General features: G+C 46.6%; 1 pseudogene; it reads right to left on the bottom strand.

Moving 5' to 3' along the window:
* Positions 1 to 23,845, bottom strand: part of LOC112072233 (liprin-alpha-2-like) — a 130,356-nt pseudogene that overhangs the window by 23,222 nt on the left and 83,289 nt on the right.

Raw genomic sequence — 23,845 nt, 5'->3', positions numbered from 1 at the left:
TAAACCAAAGACGCCAGATGGAATTGAGTTCGTTAAACCAGAGACGCCAGATGGAATTGAGTTCGTTTAAACCAGAGACGCCAGATGGAATTTGAGTTTTGTTAAACCAGAGGACGCCAGATGGAATTGAGTTTTGTTAAACCAAAGACGCCAGATGGAATTGAGCTTCGTTAACTTCTTGCAACTATAGGGGGTGCTGTTCTGCATTAGCATATTGTGTCTCCAAATTAAAACTGCCTCGTGCTAAATTCTTGATCGTACAATATGCATATTATTGTTATTATTGGATAGAAAACACCTTCTAGTTTCTATAGAAAGTTGGAATTTTGTCTCTGAGTGGTACAGAACAATTTCTACAGCACTTTTCATGACAGGGTTCAGATTTCAGAAATTTTTACCTCTGATCTGGGGTCTGTTTTTAAGGCGACAGTGAATGCTATGAAGAAACCGACACTGCCTACGTCTTCCTCTGGGTGTCTGTACGTCATCACGTTTTCAATGAAATCGATGGGACGTTCACAGCCATATAAAAGACGAAAATGGACAGAGAGCCCCCTTTCTCATTGTGCGCCTGAAGCGTAAAGGACATCGGACCTGCCTCGTTCCAAACGTTTTCTAACCAGCAATATTTCTCCGGTCATGTTTTCAGTCGTTATAAGTTGTTAAAAAACATCATAATGTATTTAATTTGAACCGTTTATAGCAATTTATATCCGTTTAGTGCGATTTTGAGGAATTCTTTGTTGTGCACTCTGAAAGTTTGGACACGTTTTTAGGGTTGTCGGTCGTTGGTGGTGGACATTTCGAAGGACAGAGGACATCTATCGACCAAAAGACGTTTATAACATAGAAAGGATACATGCCCAAGAATCTGATGGAGAACAGCTCAAAGTAAAGCAATATTTAATATGATAAATCGTGTTTCTGTCGAAATATTTTAAACGCATATTTCGCCATTTTTGTTTGTATAGCTTCACTTGGCCAACCCTGTATTGAAAAGTAAGGATAATTTTTAAAAATGTAAATCAGCGGTTGCATTAAGAACTAATTTGTCTTTCGATTGCTGTCAACCCTGTATTTTTTAGTCAAGTATATGATTAGCTTCAATTAAACTAGATCACTCTGATAGATGACGTCAGACATATTAGGCTTGATTTCTAGTATTTTTATTGTGTAACCACGGTTTGTATGGCTAAATATGCACCTTTTCGAACAAACTGTATATGTATATTTTAAAATGATGTTTTACAGGAGTGTCATCGGAAGAATTCTGAGAAGGTTAGTGAAAAATTATATATTTTGGCGGTGATTACGTTATAGCGCTCTTTGGCTGGAATCGATGCTCTGGTAACGTTTGCACATTGGTATGCTAACTTATCGATTATTGTGTTTTCGCTGAAAACGCTTAGAAAATCTGAAATATGGTCTGAAATCACCAGAACTGGTCTTTCCATTGCTATGCTTTGTCTTTTTTATGAAATGTTTTATGATGAGTAATTGGTCATACACGTTGCTCTATCTAGTAATTCTAGTCGATTTGTGATGGTGGGTGCAATTGTAAACTGTGATTTCTACCTGAAATATGCACTTTTTTCTAACAAAAACTATCCTATACCATGAATATGTTATCAGACTGCATCTGAAGAGGTTTTTCTTGGTTAGTGGATATCAATATCTTAGTTGAGCCGAATTGGTGATAGCACCTGAAGGAGTAAGAAACTGATGGAGTTAGAATAGTGGTGTATTTTGCTAAGTGTTAGCTAATAAATTTACATATTTTGTCTTCCCTGTAAAACATTTTAAAAATCTGAAATGGTGGTTTATTCACAAGATCTGTATCTTTCATCTGGTGTCTTGGACTTGTGATTTAATGATATTTAGATGCTACTATCTACTTGTGAAGCTATGCTAGCTATGCTACATATCAGTGTGTGGGGGATGGGGGGTGCTCCCGACCCGGGGTAGAGGCTCGTTAGAGGTTAAACAGAGACGCCAGATGGAATTGAGTTTCGTTAAACCAGAGACGCCAGATGGAATTGAGTTTGTTAAACCAGAGACGCCAGATGGAATGGATTTCGTTAAACCAGAGACGCCAGATGGAATTGAGTTTTGCCTTAGCGATAACATGTACTAAAGGGCATGGTTTTTCTAGGTGGGTGGAACCCACGGTGGGGACACTTCTGATTCCTTCTGGGTTGTGACCCTAAAACCAAAGGTTTAAATTGGGTCAGTGGGACCACCGCTGTAGGTTAAAGTATCCCTCAGATGCTGATCTTAGTTCAGTGTTGTATCCCCCAGCTCCCCCACCACTCTAATGGTTAAAGTTAGGATTGGTGGAAGAGGGTAAGTGACCTGTCTGAGGAAGGCTTCCTTATTGGCCAGCTCATTCTCCAGTTGTCACTGATGTCGTGCAGGGAGGTGGACTCTCTGGGCGCTGAGGTACCGCTTCTCCAGAGTGACGATCCTCTTCTCCATGTCCTCCTTCTGACACATAGCCTGTATACACACACACACACGATGTACACGTACAATGCACAGACACACAGAGTTGAGTACATTTCCATCTCAACAGCACAAACAGTGTCTCCCTAAATCTCCTACGGTTAATTTCCTGTATGGAGTCTCAGTGAGGTGTGTATAGAGGGGAAGGAAATGTCCTCCAGCGTGTTATGATATAACACTGTCTCAGACAGTGGTCATTACTTAGACAGGGCTGGGCTGATAAAGGATCTGAGATCAGTGTACTAGCTGGATCTCACTCCCTGAGCCAGCCTGCCATCATCATTAGCAACCAATAGCAATCTCAACCAGGGCTAGCCGCTAGCTAGGGTGGACCAAGAGCCAGGTCACATTCTGATTCACATCACTGGATAGACATTCAATTCTCCTCCAAATAAGAGGGGCCAGTGATTGTGTGACTATATGGTCTGCCTATAGCACAGGACAGATGAGTAGAGACCATCTCTGAGTACCAATGTGTAGAAAGAAGCCTGGATACATTACTTTTCCAAGAACCATCCAGATTGTCTGAGGCAGTAACTCCTCTAAGTCATCAGAGAGGAGGTTGAGGGAGTGAATGCATATTTCCCTCATGCTTGTTAATGTATGTTCTCAACAATCTAACTCTCAACTAACAGTGCGTGTGTGAGTGTCTCTCCTTAGAGAGTGGGTGCATCTCATTTGAATGTACCTCTCTCCTCACCTCTTTGATGTCCCTCTGGTACTTGGTACTCACTCCTCTGTCTTGATGAGGTCCTTGCGCGCGGTGTCCAGCTCCTGCTCCACCTCGGAGACGCGGGACGACAGGGAGGACATGCGCTCCTTCATCTGGGCCAGCTCATAGTTCTGCTTCTCCAGCAGGTCCTGCAGCTCACCACCTGGCTGGCCTCATGGTCCGACTCCATGGAGCCGTTGGACAGGCGCTGGAGGACCAGGGGCAGAGGGAATGAGAGAGACTCTTACTGTATAAAGTCAATTTCCATTCAGTCAAATCAGGAGCTAAGTAAAGAATCAAAAGTCCTTATGAATTTCAAATGGATTTCAAAATAGCTTTCAGCAATTTCAGTTTTTTTGTGGATTGATTTATTTGAAATAATGGAATTGACCTTAACCTTGTTATACAGCGCTTTTCTACCAACTCAAGGATGCTTTATGTCAGTTAGGTCCCATACACAAAACTGTTTTAGCTGAATTGAAATGGATGAGGTGAAACAACATAATTTCCAGTCAAGCCTTCTGCAGTGAGTGTGAAGTACAGGCTGAGAGGGCCTTGAATCAGACTAGATCCCTCTTCAGACCTCTGCATTTTCCAGTCGAGAGAGATAGCATTAGCGCTCTAATACATTTAGCAGCTGGAGGTTGTTGGCCCCTATTCTGGTTTTATTCAGATGGACACACACACAGGGTGACGGAGGCACTATAAAGATTACTCCAGACTGCATTGAGAGATTGGTTTGGTACTTGCATTAGGAATATGATTTGGTTTGACTCTGGGAGGAGGGAGAGAGAGAGACACAGAGGAGAGGAGACACAGAGAGAGACACAGAGAGAGAGAGACACAGAGGGAGAGAGACACAGAGATAGGGGGGGTTATGTTTTATTTCCTCTCCCTCTCTCTGTCTATCTGTCTCTCCTCTCCCATCTCTCGTCCCTTCTCTCTTTCTCCTACCCCCCCCCCTCTCTCCCTCCTCTACCATCCTCATGTATCAGGCCAGTTGCCCGTCCATACCCATCCATTGGCCAGACATCCCTAATTGGGCCTCTCTCCCTACTGCCTGTGATCAATGATTCACTGTGTAAGGCAACAGGCCCCATTAAATCAGCCCACTGGTTTTAATACCAACACAACAGTCTACTCTCATAATGGACAAACTTTGGGATTTATATTAGCTAGGCTTTTAGTGCAGGCTGGTTTGAACTTTTCCCAGATAACAGGTTATACAGCCGGTTCTCGAAATAAAAACTTAATTGCGGCGCGTCTGAGAGTATACTCGTAAAGGCTGCAGGGGAGTTATCCAGTTGGGGACGAGGCGGACTTGACACTCGTAACAAGCCTTTAGGAGGGATTGACATGGAGTTAAACATTGTTTCTCCATCGAGGCAGATTGATCTGGTAGGGAACAAGCTACTGTGCACCGTTTCCTTTTGCTAAATTAGACCCGTTTTATACGTCTATTGTTCTATATATCACAGCAACTTTACAGCGCTGCTAAATTGCAGTGGGGGAGCCCAACAGCCATAGCTTGGGCATGTCAGTAAAAGCTAGCCTAACTTAGGTTTTATCGTTATCTTTTGAAATTGCTAACGTAAAAGATTACCCTATGGTTAAATCTTTCTTGGTTTTACTATTCGATCACTATATATATTGAGGCCTTGATGGTTAGAAGTGCAGAAAAGTGGTTGATACTGAGAGTGAAGGGAAAGGCCATGGCTGTCTGACTGCATTAGCAGGCCCGTCAGGTAAAGCTAGCTCTATGCCCCGCGTCATGATATGATCTTTTGGTTAATTCAGGCGCAACACGTGCACACACACAACACACACACCCCTCCACCTGTCACATGGGTGACGACAGCCTGACGATGGCGTTAGCCTGTGTGTTCACTCTACTCCAACACCCTTCTACCCAGGAGCAGTGAGACGGAGAGGAGGGCTCTGCCCCGCCCTACCGGGAGAAACTAGCCCTGCAGATCATCCGTGTCACTACCTCTGGATGGAACCTTAAGAGGCTGCCATGACCACTCTTCAAACCTCAGCATGGTGACAGTGAGTGACTCCCCTCTCACTAACCCAAGGAGGGTGTGTGTGACGGGAGTTTCAACCTTCCAACCACCCTTATCCCCACCCCTCTACTCTGCAGAATGACAGGCCACAGACAGCTGTCGCCCAGTCAGGCTCAACTGAATCGTACACTCCTGACAACGCGTCCCCATCACGAGGTGCAGCTCATCCACGAGCCTAGAGATTCAGCTCACATCCAAACCATGAGACGAGAGCTAAATTTAATTGTCATTGATGTCTCCGTTTGTTGTTCTGCAGTAGCAGCCTCTATGAGACTAAGACTGTTGATTTCTGCATTCTAAGTGCTGTATTGATATCTGAGAGGATTGGGAATTCTCTACGCTTGACTGCTCCAGGTACTGTGTTTCACTCTGGTCTGACTAATCATGGAAGTGTGGATGCATTATGGACATTTGATCTCGGACCATTTGTATGCAGATGTATTCAGAAGTATGGGGCTCCAGTATAATGGAATCTGGTGGGGTCATGCACAGTACACATCACCTGATTGTGGGTGTCTTCACGCTGCCTAGCTGGCTGCTCAAAGACACTGTGCTGACAGTGAAGGCCTTTATCTATCGGCTAGTGTAATGATAACATGCTTGATACCACGATGATACTGATAACACAGACTATGAATGGACAAACTGTGTTGAAACAATGAAAATGGTGTTGAAATGTATATATATCCGACACGTTTACGTTGATGTGAAAACTGAAATGTTGAGTGTTAGCCCTGTCAACGTAATGATAGTAACACGTGAGATAAATAATCAACAATAAAAAGCTGTGGATATTGCAGGAAAAAAGAAGGACAGTAAACGCAATGGACGCCCACCTTGCTATGTACCTCTGGCTGGCATCAGTGCCCTCCAGCATGTCCTCTGACCCGTCCCCTGACGCACCTTCCTCTGGATGGGGCATTCTGCTCCCGTAAAACCACAATCTGCAGAGAGGGACACAGGACAGAGATTAATACACAGGTCTAGAATAACAATACACAGAGAGGGACACAGGACATAGATTAATACACAGGTCAGAATAACAATACACAGAGAGGACACAGGACAGAGATTAATACACAGGTCTAGAATAACAATACACAGCAGAGATCAGCCTACTGTCAATCACACATGCAGGCACATGCACAAGTGCACACACACGCACACGACAACACACCCACACACACACACACCACACACAACCACACACACACACACACACACACACACACACACACACACACACCACACAACACACAACACACACACAACACACACCACACACACACACACACACACACACACACACAACACACACACACAATTGTCAGCTTCACAGCCAGGCATGGGGCTGCCCTGTCAGTGCCTGAGGGGAATACAACTGATGATACAATATATGCAAATGTATTAAGGTCAAGGGCAGGATCTCATTCACTTTCCAAAACACAACAACCTAAATATTTACTCAATGACCGCTAACAGGTTATTTCCTATTGTTATAGCTTGTCTGTGTAGAGATTTCTGGAACATTACTCTGCCAGCTAAGTCATATTAAGTCTAGGTTAACTTGATCACTATGATTATCTTGTTCAGCGAACCCCTCCCTCTCTCTCTCTATCACCTGAAGAATCTGGTGTTCACTCTTAATCACGTTGCCAGGGGCTACAAAGCAGTGACACGACAAGCATATTGAGGCTTTTCCCTGACAGGGACGGCTGATTAGGACTTTCCGAGGGGGAGGAAGGGGGGGAAATATCCGGGTAGAGACACGCTATAATTGTCCAAATTGTTGGACTACAACCTATTCTTGGACAGCACAAAACAGCATGGTATGCCCACTCACTTCTAATGCCATTTTACACCATCACTAACGACAAGTGACAGCAATACCAGGGAGACTACATGACGCCGTAGGGTCCGCCTTCACAAGTCAGTTCCAGGGAAACCTCCAGACCTTGAAATAGGAGAAGACCATCATTGTTTTATGATGTGCTAACCATATATTTTTTTGCATAACTGTCATATTTTTGTTGTGTGAAATATTTGTACAAAAGCCGTGATTTTACTCATGACAACTACAGTAGAGAGATGCACCATGTCATTGTCATAAATACCTGTAGCCTGTCATCCAGTACACAGTAAAATATTGTGTGCTTGAATTAGTATGCTCACTAGCCATTGTTATGTAATCATGAGCACAGACATTGCCAGATTTACCATAAAGAAAGACCCAGTTGGGAGACAAACAGGGTATGGTAGTGTGATTAAAATGACAGCATGCTGCTATTACCACTGATCACAGGATCTTTTAGGCTTTAATCTCGGATTTCATCTGGATTTAGGAAACAAACCGACCTTTTTTCCCCATTGGAGATGTCAATATTATGACGTCAATGAAGGAGAGAAGAATCCAGGAAGGATAGTGTAGCAGCCTATAACAGTCATGATCTATTGTATAATACTGTATTTTGCTAAACATGCAATACATCATACTACTGTACAGACTGAGGCAGTCTGCAATAGGGCCTTCCAGTCCTGATCGGTAAAGCCAGACAGTATATCAGTATTACTGTTATTGGAATGCCATCTCTGTCTACAAAAAATAAGTTAAGCCTGAATATTTGTTGGACATTTCCCATTTGTGGGAATCCCAGATCAATGACTTGAATGTGTCTGCACCCCGGAGAGACCGACATGATTACATTTCTCAGAAGAGGCGATGACATCACAATAAAACAACACAGCGAGAGAGAATCCAATACGTTGCCAAGTGTTTCACCAACCGCTCCAGTTGAGCTGCGTTCAATACTTAGAGGGCATTCAATGACACCTCCATCAATAAACAATGATTGATGTGAAAATGCAACACGACTGCCTTATAGCTATACAACTATAAAACACCACTTTTTACAGCACAGATGGAGGCACTCACTAGATGCAAGTATTACATTATGTTCATTCTAAGAGGGCAAAGGGCAGGAAGGATTATTCCACAATTACAATGGAGGATTCCCTTACATTAAGCCTCGACAATATCCCAACACAGAGTTTGAGATTTCATCCACAGACAGTGGATTTGCTTGCTGTTGCAATTGCTGCCCCTCTCCTCTCTCTCTCTCTCTCTCTCCTCTCCATCTTTAATGAGGGGTGCAATTACACCTCCTTATGTTTTGGCCGGCACGTTGGGGAGCGTCATCATTTTTCAGGTACAGAGATCAAACTGTTTGCTCTCGGCATAAGGGGGCACGCACCGCCACACGCCACACACACACACACACACACACCTCCTCCCGACAGACACCCAGGATAACAAATGTAGACTGAGCCCTGCTGCTGTGGCTGCTCTCAAATTAGAAAAATTCGAAGTTTACAGAAGCAAATTGAAAGTGGCCATCTTTCCCTTTGATATAGTTAGTAAGTCATCCTTAACTCATCAAAGCTCAGGAAACATCAGAGCACAGAACATCAGGAACTCAAGCAGGACACCAGGAAACATCAGGAGACATCAGTAGACACCAAGGAGACATCAGAACGACCCAGGAAAACTCCAGGGAGACGTCAGAGGCCCGAGTAGAACACCAGAGACATCATGAATACCCAAGGAGACATTCAGACACCGGAGAAACACGCAATGACCTCAGTGAGCAACATCAAGAGAATTCAAGACACTCAGAGGAGGACATCACAGACGACTGACACCAGGAGATTCATACCCAGGACGAGGACATCAGAAAGGAGACATCAGAAACACTCAGGAACCCAGGATCCAGACCGACAATCAGAGCACACCAGAGATGACATCGATAGACACCAGGAGACATCGAGGAGAACATAGAGACACCAGGAGACACATGGAGACATCAGAAACTATCCAGAGAGAATACCCAGATCCAACCAGGAGACTACAAGACCAATGGAGACATCAGGAGGACGATACACAGAGACACCAGGAAACATCAGAGACACCAGGAGACATTCAGCCAAGAGACCCAACATCAGGGAGCATTAAACACTCAGGAACCAGGACACCAGGAGACCATCAGAACACCAAGGAACTCAGTGGACACCAGCATTCCAGAGACACCAGGGACGAGACATCAGAGAACACCAGGATACATCAGAGACACCAGTGAGACACCAGGAGACATTCGAGAAACACCAGGATCTCAGGACGAGCAACAGACGTACGGAACATGCACGGAGAGCACAGACCAAGGACACCGAGAAGGACACCAGGAGATATTTAGAGGACACCAGGGAGACTTCAGAAACACCAGGAGCGACAGTCTGCACAGCTAAAACAGAAAGGCTGCTATCGTTTTCCAACTCCTCGTCCCTCACAATACCCTTCATCTTCCCTGACTTCGTATTCGTCTCCACCTCTCGATAATCGTAATTGTCTGTTTTAGTGTGAAGAGCAAAAGGAGATTGGACAGAACGGTGACGTGGAAATCTCTCGGGTGACAAGATTGATTTGTGGAGCACCACACACACACAACACCACACACACACACACACACACACACACACACACACACACACAACACACACACACAACACACACACACACACACACACACACACACACACCCACACACCCACACACACCACACACACACACACACCACACACCACACACAACACACACAAAAAACAAACAAAACAACAAACAACTGGAAGCCTGTTGGCTTGAATCTTATAGCCACCGGTTCATTTTTCACTGCAGAGTGAGTGGACACCTTGGGGATTTACCCTCTAGAATTCCAACCAGGAAAGAGAAAGAGAGGACCGATAACATAGAAGTAACATAAGTTTCCCAGTCTCTCTGCTCTCTCCCAGCAGCCTTTGTAGGATCCTTATGCAGGTTGGATTGGTCCCTTGGCTGGGGACTAAGCCCCAGAGGCCCCAGAGGTTTGCGGGGAATTCGTCAACCTCTGACACATATTCTACAGAATCTACTCCCATTCATTTATGTGTAACCGGGTCGTATTTAAAAACAACTGCACTATCTATTTAACTCTAAATTGAAAACATCATAAATTAAATCAGCTCTGAGAGTGACGCACAATAGAAATCAAATCTGAACCACTGAAACACCTGAGAGGTCAAATCTGCGACCACTTAAAACATCTGAGACTGAGAGGTCAAATCTGGACCCACTTAAAACACCTGAGACTGAGAGGTCAAAATCTGGACCACTAAACATCTGAGGACTGAGAGGTCAAAATCTGGGACCACTTAAACTCCGGGAGACTGAGAGGAGCCAAATCTGGACCACTTAAACACCTTGAGACTGAGAGTCAAATCTGGACCACTTTAAAAACACCTGAGACTGAGAGGTCAAATCTGGACCCACTTAAACACCTGAGGACTGAGAGGTCAAAATCTGGACCAAAACTTAAACATTCTGAGACCTGAGAGGTCAAATCTGGGGCCACTTAAAACACCTGAGAACTGAGACGGTTCAAATCTGACACTAAACCTGAGACTGAGAGGTCAAATCTGACCACTTAAACATCTGAGGACTGAGAGGTCAAATCTGGACACTTAAACACCTGAGACTGAGAGGTCAAATCTGGGACACTTAAACACCTGAGACTGAGAGTCAAATCTGACCACTTAAACATCTGAGACTGAGATGGTCAAATCTGGACCACTTAAACATCTGAGACTGAGCAGGTCAAATTCTGGACCACTTAAACACGCTGAGACTGAGAGGTTCGAAAGGTCATCTTATGTCATCAGCAGTTGCAGCTCCCTATGGGAGGCTCCAGATTGCAGGTGCGTGTTATCTGCAGACTGGAACCCCAGAGGAGTGCGGACTCGCAGGCAGATCTCCATCCCAAATCAAATTAACAGGTCTGGAGCTGGACGTGCAGGCAGCCACTGGAACCCAACGTCCTCCCCGGAGGAAGAGAGGATGGGCGAGCCAAGGGCTCTTGACGTGTTGTTGTTGGAAGTGTGGAACGTTCCATTCAGCAGTGCTTAGTTAACCACAGCCTCCATCACCGGGCCTCAGCCACCCACTCCACTCAGAGACTGGCTCTTCACCATGACACAGCAGAAAGTTTAACCATGTATCACTGTAGTCAAATGAAGTATAGTCACACTATTTCATCAAATAAAAGACCTCGGTCTTCGACTCAGTGAAATAATCCTGTGAGGCTAACACTGTACTTGGGTTTAAGCGAATGAGATGCACTTTACACTGCATGTCTATGGCTCAAACGTAGGCCTCATACAACCTGCCTGATCTCCGCGAGTGACATAAATGATTTCTACTACATGGATACAGGAGCGGGCATCAGTCTGATAATACTAGGCTAACTCCCAAAGTGAAAGATATCGCCATCTCACGGCGCCCTTATAACTGCTCTCTCTCCCTCATCCCCTCACATCCCTAGCTTACTTGTTTTCTATAGCCAGGGCAGATCAGTCTTTGACCAGGGTTTCATCTTCACCTCCTAAGGCCTGTTTGCTGTTAGAGCAGCATTTTTAAATCTCTCTCTTCTCCCTCTCCCCCTCTTTCTCCGCCCCCCTCCCTCCCTCTCTCCTCCCTCCCTTGGCAGTGCCAGAAGGTGGTTAATTTGGCTTCCGTTAGAGCGCCAGTCGTGAGGGCTCCTCGTCAGGCTGGAACATGACCATCTGGCCCTGGCAGAGAATGGCAGAGAGTGAGAAATGGGGGGCAGAGGCGTTCGCCACCCTGCTACCGCCACGGGCCAGCTCTCAGCTGTCAACGCCATTACTTCACCCATCACCACCACCACCACTCCATCTTAAGACAGAAAGGACTACCCCTGGAATTAGGAGTCCTCCCTAAGTAGAACTGTCAACATCAAACTACTTTGAAAGTTACTAAAGCAGTCAGAGTGCCTGGGTGAAAATGATAGCTGTGACACGTTTCTCACTCCTGGTTGGCTGATGTTTAGATCCTCCTCCAATGCAGAGACCCTCTCTAGCGACACCCCGCCAGTCTCTCCCTCACCTTGAGGAAAACAAAACACCCGCCATGAGTGGAACTGTACACAACCTCTGGTAGGCTTACCATGGAGCTCTGCTCCGCAGTTAATGGCAGTTAGATGTGTGTTTTTTGAGCGGCTCAGATAAATAGCATGGATAGTGTTGGAGACAACAGGAGCATAATGCCTAGTTATCTCTCCCACCATCCCACCTCAGCCCGGGTTGACATGATATACCCGTGTTCCCGCTAGAGAGAGCCGCTCTGTCCCTCTCTCCATCAGCCTTCAAAGCCCAACAGTAACACTTTGTCTTGGCCTTGAAGGCCAGGCCTGAAGCTTCTGTCCAGGGGGGTATCCGCTTTATTTGCTTTTTAGCGTCAGTTGCTGGAGCAGCTTCCCTCCCTCCTCCCCCTCCCTCCTCCTCCTCCCCTTCCCTCCCCATCCCCTACGCCTCCTCCTCTCCCCCCTCCCCATCCCTACTCCTCCTCCTTCCTCTCCTCCTCCTCCCCATCCCTACTCCTCCTCCTCCTCTCCCCTCTCCCCATTCCCTACTCTCCTTACTCTCCCCTCCTCCCCATTCACCTACTCCTCCTCCGCTCCCCTCCTCCCCATTCCCCATTCCCACGGTCCTTCCTCCATCCTTCTCCCCCTCTCCCCATCCCTACGGCCTCCTCCTCTCCCCCTCCTCCCCAATCCCCTGACTCCTCCTTCCTCTTCTCCCCCTCCTCTCCAAATCCCTCCTCCTCCACCTCCTCTCCCCTCCTCCCCTCTCCTCAAAAGGGGGTGAATGTGATGACTTACTCTGCCTTTCCTCTATTGACCATGTTGAGGTATGGTCATGCTACTGACGGAGCATTACTGCGTGAGCTCCGTGGTGCTCCATGGCGGGGCTGGTTGGGCCCGCTAGGATCCAAGGCCTCTCTGAGGAGGGTCTGAGCCTGGTTACAGGGCAGTCATTCCCCCTCCCCTCCACTCCAACTCCTCGGACAGCCAGCAACACCACAGACAGATCGTCGCAGGGCAGAAAAACATTGCCCGTGAATCAAAAACGCCTTTTATTCCCCAGTCCAGCGGCAATGGAGAACGCGTTATAAATAATAGGTCTTGTTGTGAGGTTGAATTAGATTACCAGGGCAGCCGGCGGCTGACATCTTTACAGAGGGCTGAGGCCATCAATCAACCAGGCATGAGGCCAAGACCAGAGGGGCTGGGGGCCAGTGGGAGGGGGAGGTGGTTTGATGTTGACGGTATGCCAAAACAAAGAAATATTCGAAATACCAAGATGGCACTATGTTAGCAATGCCTCTCATTACAGTACGTACTGTCTTCAGGTCAAATATACTGCTACCATCAATTTGAAGAATCCCTTCTACCGAAGAATAGGCTACTGTGCATGCAGATTCTATAGACTACATATCTAATGTATGGTCTTACCCTTCTCGTCTAGAGCTTTGTGGTTGCTCGAACAGCGACTTGAGCGCTTGGAGGACCTGCCACCTCACTGGACACGCCTGAGGGGGACTGCGGCCTTGCCGCTTGACCACGGTCAATTACGTAGGTGACCGCTCATGCCTTGGACCACCAGGCACTCCAGATTGCTCCAGAAGCACTATAAGAGACAGACATAGGACAAGAAATGAGTGCTGTCTATAATCAATCATCATTCATCATCATAAAGGACTTATGCTGCCCTCATCTGCATGGACATCATCATCGATGCTAGTACTGTTATCGTCTGCATCATTCTCAATTATCCTGGCACCAGAGAAAGATGTAGTGATTTATGATTCTTAAATGTCAAACATGTAGTGGCCTGATACTGGGGACTGTACTGCACCAAACCACACAAGGTTACTGGTCTTCATTGTGATTCTCCAAATTACATCATTTATATCCACCCTATTAACCGAAATGGAAAAGAAATCCAAAGTTATACCGAACGAGATCTTCTCAATTTGCGTCATTTCATTTAATTTTCCAACTTTTGGTCCGGCCGGGGAAATGGAGAAGATAAAATAACACGCAGACATACGAAAAAACAAATTATGGCACTCCGGAAAACAATAAAGGCACTCAAAACCAATAAAAAACTCTCTGGACTACAAATAGATCTATGTTGTTACTGTTGCGGGCTGGTTTTTTTTAGGCGGCGCACCGAATCCATCTCACGCGGAAAGTGTTGGAGAGTTGGGGGAGTCAACTTCCGAGCAGCACAAAGGGATGAGATGAGTCCACTGGGAGTAGGGGAACAGGGAGAGACGAGGATAGGGGGAACAGGAGAGACGAGGAGTAGGAGGGAACAGGAGAGACGAGGAGTTAGGGGACAGGAGAGACGAGGGAGTAGGGGGAAACAGAAGAGACGAGGGTAGGGGGGAACAGGAGAGACGAGGAAGTAGGGGAAACAGGAGAGACGAGTAGTTAGGGGGAACAGGATAGACGAGGAGGTAGGCGGGAACAGGAGAGACGAGAGTAGGGTGAAACGGAGAGACGAGGAGTAGGGGAAACAGGAGAGACGAGGAGTAGCGGGAACAGGAGAGACGAGGGAAGTAGGGGCACAGGAGAGACGAGGAGTAGGTGGGAACAGGAGGACGAGGAGTAGGGGGAACAGGAGAGGACGAGGAGTAGGGGGAACAGGAGAACGCAGGAGTAGGGGCACAGGAGAGACGAGGAGATAGAGACACCCACAGCGACCATAAAGATGAACACTGTCCTCTGATCTCTGTCACATAGTCAGGGAGGGATGGGACCTGAGGGAAGTCTAAGTGGGCTAGTCTAACTAGCTAGGCTGATTGGGGTCTAGATTTGGCCATAACCTGTCCTGTGAAGGCCTAGTGTTTTGGAGGGAATGCACATGGCCTGCCACAGGACAAGGCAAACTAAATCGAGCAAGCTAATTGCTAATGATGATGCTATGCTTTCCCTGGTAGTGAATCCACCAAGCTCCGCTGAGATAGTGATCTGAGGAGAGGTCATGTAGTGACTTCAGCTTTGTTGTCTGTTCATTCTGTAAACATTGACCGTTTTCTTTCATCTCCACATCCCAAATTTGCCTTGTTTCTAACCCTGACTGCGCTTCTAGCCAAACAACCCTTCTAGGCATCGCACGCGCTGTGGCAGGTTAATAATAATGATGTGGTTCACCCAATGGTTTTGTGAGAGTTTCCCATTACTGGTGTCGCCACAGTATTTTAAACCAAGTAAGTAATTTACTTCTAAACCTATTTAAGGGCCGGGCTCTGGTGTTGTGGAGTCCGTCAAGCATTGTGCTGAAAACCACAGACTGTAATCCTTAGTCAATCCAGCATTAAGAAACCATTACACATTTACAGACATCAACCACATTTTTCAAAGTAAACCACATATTCACTCAACTTGGTAGAACTGCACTAGGATTTCAGTGTTGCACTACACTACCCGATCAGGCAACTGAGAAGGCTTATGTTGGGGGGCGGCCTAAATGGAAACATACTGCTTAGGCCTGTTTCAATATCCCACAAGCATGCCCATGTAAAATGCATGGTGAAATACATTGCTCCAGAAGTTGCTGACAGAGTGGTGGTGGACTAGTTTTGGGGAGGCTTCCGAGGGGCTGTCCGACAGTGGTCATTACTTAGACAGGGCTGGGCTGATAAAGGATCTGAGATCAGTGTACTAGCTGGATCTCACTCCCTGAGCCCAGCCTGCCATCATCATTAGCAACCAATAGCAATCTCAACCAGGGCTAGCCGCTAGCTAGGTGGACCAAGAGCCAGGTCACATTCTGATTCACATCACTGGATAGACATTCAATTCTCCTCCAAATAAGAGGGGCCAGTGATTGTGTGACTATKATGGTCTGCCTATAGCACAGGACAGATGAGTAGAGACCATCTCTGAGTACCAATGTGTAGAAAGAAGCCTGGATACATTACTTTTCCAAGAACCATCCAGATTGTCTGAGGCAGTAACTCCTCTAAGTCATCAGAGAGGAGGTTGAGGGAGTGAATGCATATTTCCCTCATGCTTGTTAATGTATGTTCTCAACAAKTCTAACTCTCAACTAACAGTGCGTGTGTGAGTGTCTCTCCTTAGAGAGTGGGTGCATCTCATTTGAATGTACCTCTCTCCTCACCTCTTTGATGTCCCTCTGGTACTTGGTACTCATCTCCTCTGTCTTGATGAGGTCCTTGCGCGCGGTGTCCAGCTCCTGCTCCACCTCGGAGACGCGGGACGACAGGGAGGACATGCGCTCCTTCATCTGGGCCAGCTCATAGTTCTGCTTCTCCAGCAGGTCCTGCAGCTCCACCACCTGGCTGGCCTCATGGTCCGACTCCATGGAGCCGTTGGACAGGCGCTGGAGGACCAGGGGCAGAGGGAATGAGAGAGACTCTTACTGTATAAAGTCAATTTCCATTCAGTCAAATCAGGAGCTAAGTAAAGAATCAAAAGTCCTTATGAATTTCTAAATGGATTTCAAAATAGCTTTTCAGCTATTTCTGTTTTTTTGTGGATTGATTTATTTGAAATAATGGAATTGACCTTAACCTTGTTATACAGCGCTTTTCTACCAACTCAAGGATGCTTTATGTCAGTTAGGTCCCATSACACAAAACTGTTTTAGCTGAATTGAAATGGATGAGGTGAAACAACATAATTTCCAGTCAAGCCTTCTGCAGTGAGTGSTGAAGTACAGGCTGAGAGGGCCTTGAATCAGACTAGATCCCTCTTCAGACCTCTGCATTTTCCAGTCGAGAGAGATAGCATTAGCGCTCTAATACATTTAGCAGCTGGAGGTTGTTGMCCCCCTATTCTGGTTTTATTTCAGATGGACACACACACAGGGTGACGGAGGCACTATAAAGATTACTCCAGACTGCATTGAGAGATTGGTTTGGTACTTGCATTAGGAATATGATTTGGTTTGACTCTGGGAGGGAGGGAGAGAGAGAGACACAGAGAGAGAGAGACACAGAGAGAGACACAGAGAGAGAGAGACACAGAGGGAGAGAGACACAGAGATAGGGGGGGGTTATGTTTTTATTTTCCTCTCCCTCTCTCTGTCTATCTGTCTCTCCTCTCCCATCTCTCGTTCCCTTCTCTCTTTCTCCTACCCCCCCCCCTCTCTCCCTCCTCTACCCATCCTCATGTATCAGGGCCAGTTGCCCGTCCATACCCATCCATCTGGCCAGACATCCCTAATTGGGCCTCTCTCCCTACTGCCTGTGATCAATGATTCACTGTGTAAGGCAACAGGCCCCATTAAATCAGCCCACTGGTTTTAATACCAAACACAACAGTCTACTCTCATAATGGACAAACTTTGGGATTTATATTAGCTAGGCTTTTAGTGCAGGCTGGTTTGAACTTTTCCCAGAGATAACAGGTTATACAGCCGGTTCTCGAAATAAAAACTTAATTGCGGCGCGTCTGAGAGTATACTCGTAAAGGCTGCAGGGGAGTTATCCAGTTGGGGACGAGGCGGACTTGACACTCGTAACAAAGCCTTTAGGAGGGATTGACATGGAGTTAAACATTGTTTCTCCATCGAGGCAGATTGATCTGGTAGGGAACAAGCTACTGTGCACCGTTTCCTTTTGCTAAATTAGACCCGTTTTATACGTCTAMCTGTCTARATATCACAGCAACTTTACAGCGCTGCTAAATTGCAGTGGGGGAGCCCAACAGCCATAGCTTGGGCATGTCAGTAAAAGCTAGCCTAACTTAGGTTTTATCGTTATCTTTTGAAATTGCTAACTGTAAAAGATTACCTCTATGGTTAAATCTTCTTGGTTTTACTATTCGATCACTATATAATATTGAGGCCTTGATGGTTAGAAGTGCAGAAAAGTGGTTGATACTGAGAGTGAAGGGAAAGGCCATGGCTGTCTGACTGCATTAGCAGGCCCGTCAGGTAAAGCTAGCTCTATGCCCCGCGTCATGATATGATCTTTTGGTTAATTCAGGCGCAACACGTGCACACACACAACACACACACCCCTCCACCTGTCACATGGGTGACGACAGCCTGACGATGGCGTTAGCCTGTGTGTTCACTCTACTCCAACACCCTTCTACCCAGGAGCAGTGAGACGGAGAGGAGGGCTCTGCCCCGCCTACCGGGAGAAACTAGCCCTGCAGATCATCCGTGTCACTACCTCTGGATGGAACCTTAAAGAGGTTCTGCCATGACCACCTCTTCAAACCTCAGCATGGTGACAGTGAGTGACTCCCCTCTCACTAACCCCAAGGAGGGTGTGTGTGACGGGGAGTTTCAACCTTCCAACCACCCTCATCCCCACCCCTCTACTCTGCAGAATGACAGGCCACAGACAGCTGTCGCCCAGTCAGGCTCAACTGAATCGTACACTCCTGACAACGCGTCCCCATCACGAGGTGCAGCTCATCCACGAGCCTAGAGATTCAGCTCACATCCAAACCATGAGACGAGAGCTAGAATTTAATTGTCATTGATGTCTCCGTTTGTTGTTCTGCAGTAGCAGCCTCTATGAGACTAAGACACTGTTGATTTCTGCATTCTAAGTGCTGTATTGATATCTGAGAGGATTGGGAAATTCTCTACGCTTTGACTGCTCAAGGTACTGTGTTTCACTCTGGTCTGACTAATCATGGAAGTGTGGATGCATTATGGGACATTTGATCTCGGACCATTTGTATGCAGATGTATTCAGAAGTATGGGKGCTCCAGTATAATGGAATCTGGTGGGGTCATGCACAGTACACATCACCTGATTGTGGGTGTRCTTCACGCTGCCTAGCTGGCTGCTCAAAGACACTGTGCTGACAGTGAAGGCCTTTATCTATCGCGCTAGTGTAATGATAACATGCTTGATACCACGATGATACTGATAACACAGACTATGAATGGACAACTGTGTTGAAACAATGAAAATGGTGGTTGAAATGTATATATATCCGACACGTTTACGTTGATGTGAAAACTGAAATGTTGAGTGTTAGCCCTGTCAACGTAATGATAGTAACACGTGAGATAAATAATCAACAATAAAAAGCTGTGGATATTGACAGGAAAAAAAGAAGGACAGTAAACGCAATGGACGCCCACCTTGCTATGTACCTTCTGGCTGGCATCAGTGCCCTCCAGCATGTCCTCTGACCCGTCCCCTGACGCCACCTTCCTCTGGATGTGGGCATTCTGCTCCCGTAAACCCACAATCTGCAGAGAGGGACACAGGACAGAGATTAATACACAGGTCTAGAATAACAATACACAGAGAGGGACACAGGACATAGATTAATACACAGGTCTAGAATAACAATACACAAGGGAGGGACACAGGACAGAGATTAATACACAGGTTAGAATAACAATACACAGCAGAGATCGCCTAGCTGTCAATCACACATGCAGGCACATGCAGGCACATGCACAAGCGCACACACACACACACACACACACACACACACACACACACACACACACACACACACACACACACACACACAACACACACACACACACACACACACACACACACACCCACACAACACACCCACACCACACACACACACACACACACACACACACACACACACACACAATTGTCAGCTCCAGCCAGGCATGGGGCTGCCCTGTCAGTGCCTGAGGGGAATACAACTGATGATACAATATATGCAAATGTATTAAGGTCAAGGGTCAGGATCTCATTCACTTTCCAAAACACAAACAACCTAAATATTTACTCAATGACCGCTAACAGGTTATTTCCTATTGTTATAGCTTGTCTGTGTAGAGATTTCTGGAACATTACTCTGCCAGCTAAGTCATATTAAGTCTAGGTATTAACGTGATCACTATGATTATCTTGTTCAGCGAACCCCTCCTCTCTCTCTCTATCACCTGAAGAATCTGGTGTTCACTCTTAATCACGTTGCCAGGGGCTACAAAGCAGTGACACGACAAGCATATTGAGGCTTTTCCCTGACAGGGACGGCTGATTAGGACTTTCCGAGGGGGAGGAAGGGGGGGAAATATCCGGGTAGAGACACAGCTATAATTGTCCAAATTGTTGGACTACAACCTATTCTTGGACAGCACAAACAGCATGGTATGCCCACTCACTTCTAATGCCATTTTACACCATCACTAACGACAAGTGACAGCAATACCAGGGAGACTACATGACGCCTGTAGGGTCCGCCTTCACAAGTCAGTTCCAGGGAAACCTCCCAGACCTTGAAACTAGGAGAAGACCATCATTGTTTTATGATGTGCTAACCATATATTTTTTTTGCATAACTGTCATATTTTTGTGTGTGAAAATATTTGTACAAAAGCCGTGATTTTACTCTATGACAACTACAGTAGAGAGATGCACCATGTCATTGTCATAAATACCTGTAGCCTGTCATCCAGTACACAGTAAAATATTGTGTGCTTTGAATTAGTATGCTCACTAGCCATTGTTATGTAATCATGAGCACAGACATTGCCAGATTTACCATAAAGAAGAGACCCAGTTGGGAGACAYACAGGGTATGGTAGTGTGATTAAAATGACAGCATGCTGCTATTACCACTGATCACAGGATCTTTTTAGGCTTTAATCTCWGGATTTCATCTGGATTTAGGAAACAAACCGACCTTTTTTCCCCCATTGGAGATGTCAATATTATGACGTCAATGAAGGAGAGAAGAATCCAGGAAGGATAGTGTAGCAGCCTATAACAGTCATGAATCTATTGTATAATACTGTATTTTGCTAAACATGGCAATACATCATACTACTGTACAGACTGAGGCAGTSCTGCAATAGGGCCTTCCAGTCCTGATCGGTAAAAGCCAGACAGTATATCAGTATTACTGTTATTGGAATGCCATCTCTGTCTACAATAAATAAGTTAAGCCTGAATATTTGTTGGACATTTCCCATTTGTGGGAATCCCAGATCAATGACTTGAATGTGTCTGCACCCCGGAGAGACCGACATGATTACATTTCTCAGAAYGAGGCGATGACATCACAATAAAACAACACAGCGAGAGAATCCAATARGGTTGCCAAGTGTTTCACCAACCGCTCCAGTTGAGCTGCGTTCAAMACTTAGAGGGCATTCAATGACACCTCCATCAATAAACAATGATTGATGTGAAAATGCAACACGACTGCCTTATAGCTATACAACTATAAAACACCACTTTTTACAGCACAGATGGAGGCACTCACTAGATGCAAGTATTACATTATGTTCATTCTAAGAGGGCAAAGGGCAGGGAAGGATTATTCCACAATTACAATGGAGGATTCCCTTTACATTAAGCCTCGACAATATCCCAACACAGAGTTTGAGATTTCATCCACAGACAGTGGATTTGCTTGCTGTTGCATATTGCTGCCTCTCTCTCTCTCTCTCTCTCTCTCTCTCTCTCTCTCTCTCTCTCTCTCCATTCTTTTAATGAGGGGTGCAATTACACCTCCTTATGTTTTGGCCGGCACGTTGGGGAGCGTCTATCATTTTTCAGGTACAGAGATCAAACTGTTGGCTCTCGGCATAAGGGGCGCACGCACGCACGCACGCACACGCACACACACACACACACACACCTCCTCCCGACAGACACCCAGGATAACAAATGATAGACTGAGCCATGCTGCTATGGCTGCTCTCAAATTAGAAAAATTCGAAGTTTACAGAAGCAAATTGAAAGTGMCCATCTTTCCCTTTGATATAGTAGTAGTTCATCTTAACTCATCAAAGCTCAGGAAACATCAGAGACACCAGGAGACATCAGAGACACCAGAGACACCAGGAAACATCAGGAGACATCAGAGACACCAGGAGACATCAGAGACACCAGGAAACTCCAGGAGACATCAGAGACACCAGGAGACATCAGAAACACCAGGAATCACAGCAAATGAGGCCTCATGTATAACACATCACTCAGAGTGGTGTAACTGACTGTGTTTCGCGGCGTGTGTGCTGTATTGCAGCGGTTGTGGTGTGTGTGTAGTGTTCTGTAGTGTGTAAAGGGAGATTGGAGTTGTAACCGTGGTGTGTATGTGTAGTACCACGTGTATCAAGAGGGTGGTGTAGTTGGTGTACGACGTATCAGTACACAAATGTAAAGAGCGCGTGGTGTCTCGACTCAGTGGAGAGTGAGTGCGGTGCTGGCGTAACGTACGTGTACGGTTGGTGTTAAAGCGAATGAGATGCACTTTACACTGCATGTCTATGGCAAACGTAGCCTCATACAACCTGCCTGATCTCGCGAGCTACATAAATGATTCACTACATGGATACAGGAGCGGGCATCAGTCTGATAATACTAGGCTAACTCAAAGTGAAAGATATCGCCATCTCACGGCGGCTTATAACCTCTCTCTCCTCTCATCCCACATCCCTAGCTTTACTTGTTTTCTATAGCCAGGGCAGATCAGTCTTTGACCAGGGTTTCATCTCACCTCTAAGGCCTGTTTGGCTGGTAGAGCAGCATTTAAATCTCTCTCTCTCCCTCTCCCCTCTTTCTCCGCCCCCCCTCCCTCCCTCTCTCCCTCCCTCCCTCTGGCAGTGCAGAGTGGTTAATTTGGCTCCGTAGAGCGCCAGTCTGAGGGCTCCTCTCAGCGGAACATGACCATCTGCCCTGGCAGAGAATGGCAGAGAGAGAATGGGGGCAGAGGCGTTACGCCACCCTGCTAACGCCACGGCCAGCTCTCATCTGTCAACGCCATACTTCACCCATCACACACCACACTCCATCTTAAGACAGAATGACTAGCCCTGAATAGGAGTCCTCCTAAGTAGAACTGTCAACATCAAACTACTTTGAAAGTTGACTTAAACAGTCAGAGTGCCTGTGAAAATATGCTGTGACACGTTTCTACCTCCTGGTTGGCTGATGTTAGATCCTCCTCCAATGCAGAGACCCTCTCTAGCGACACCCCCAGTCTCTCCCTCACCTGAGGAAAACAAAAACACCCGCCATGAGGGGTAACTGTACACAACCTCTGGTAGGACCTTACCTGGAGCTCTGCCCAGCAGTTAATGGCAGTAGATGTGTGGTTTTGAGGCGCTCAGATAAATAGCATGGATAGTGTTGGAGACAACAGTGAGATATGCCTATTTATCTCTCCCACCATCCCACCTCAGCCCGGGGTTGACATGATATACCGTGTTCCGCAGAGAGAGCCGCTCTTCCTCTCTCCATCAGCCTTCAACCACAGTAACACTTTGTCTTGGCCTTGAAGCCAGGCCTGAGCTTCTGTCCAGGGGTATCCGCTTTATTTGCTTTTTAGCGTCAGTTGCTGGGAGCAGCTTTCCCTCCCTCCTCCCCCATCCCTCCTCCTCTCCCCTCCTCCCCATCCCTACTCCTCCTCCTCTCCCCCCTCCCCATCCCTACCCTCCTCCTCCTCTCCCCTCCTCCCATCCCTACTCCTCCTCCTTCCTCTCCCCTCCTCCCCATCCCTACTCCTCCTACTCTCCCCTCCTCCCCATCCCTACTCCTCCTCCTCTCCCCTCCTCCCCACCCCATCCCTACTCCTCCTCCTCTTCTCCCCTCCTCCCCATCCCTACTCTCCTCCTCTCCCTCCTCCCCATCCCTACTCCTCCTCCTCTTCTCCCCTCCTCTCCATCCCGCTCCTCCACCTCC

This window comes from Salvelinus sp. IW2-2015, unplaced genomic scaffold, assembly GCF_002910315.2.
Source record: "Salvelinus sp. IW2-2015 unplaced genomic scaffold, ASM291031v2 Un_scaffold1861, whole genome shotgun sequence".
Lineage (NCBI taxonomy): Eukaryota > Metazoa > Chordata > Actinopteri > Salmoniformes > Salmonidae > Salvelinus > Salvelinus sp. IW2-2015.
The sequence above is the reverse complement of the archived record's forward strand: the minus strand, read 5'-3'. Positions and strand labels throughout refer to the sequence as shown.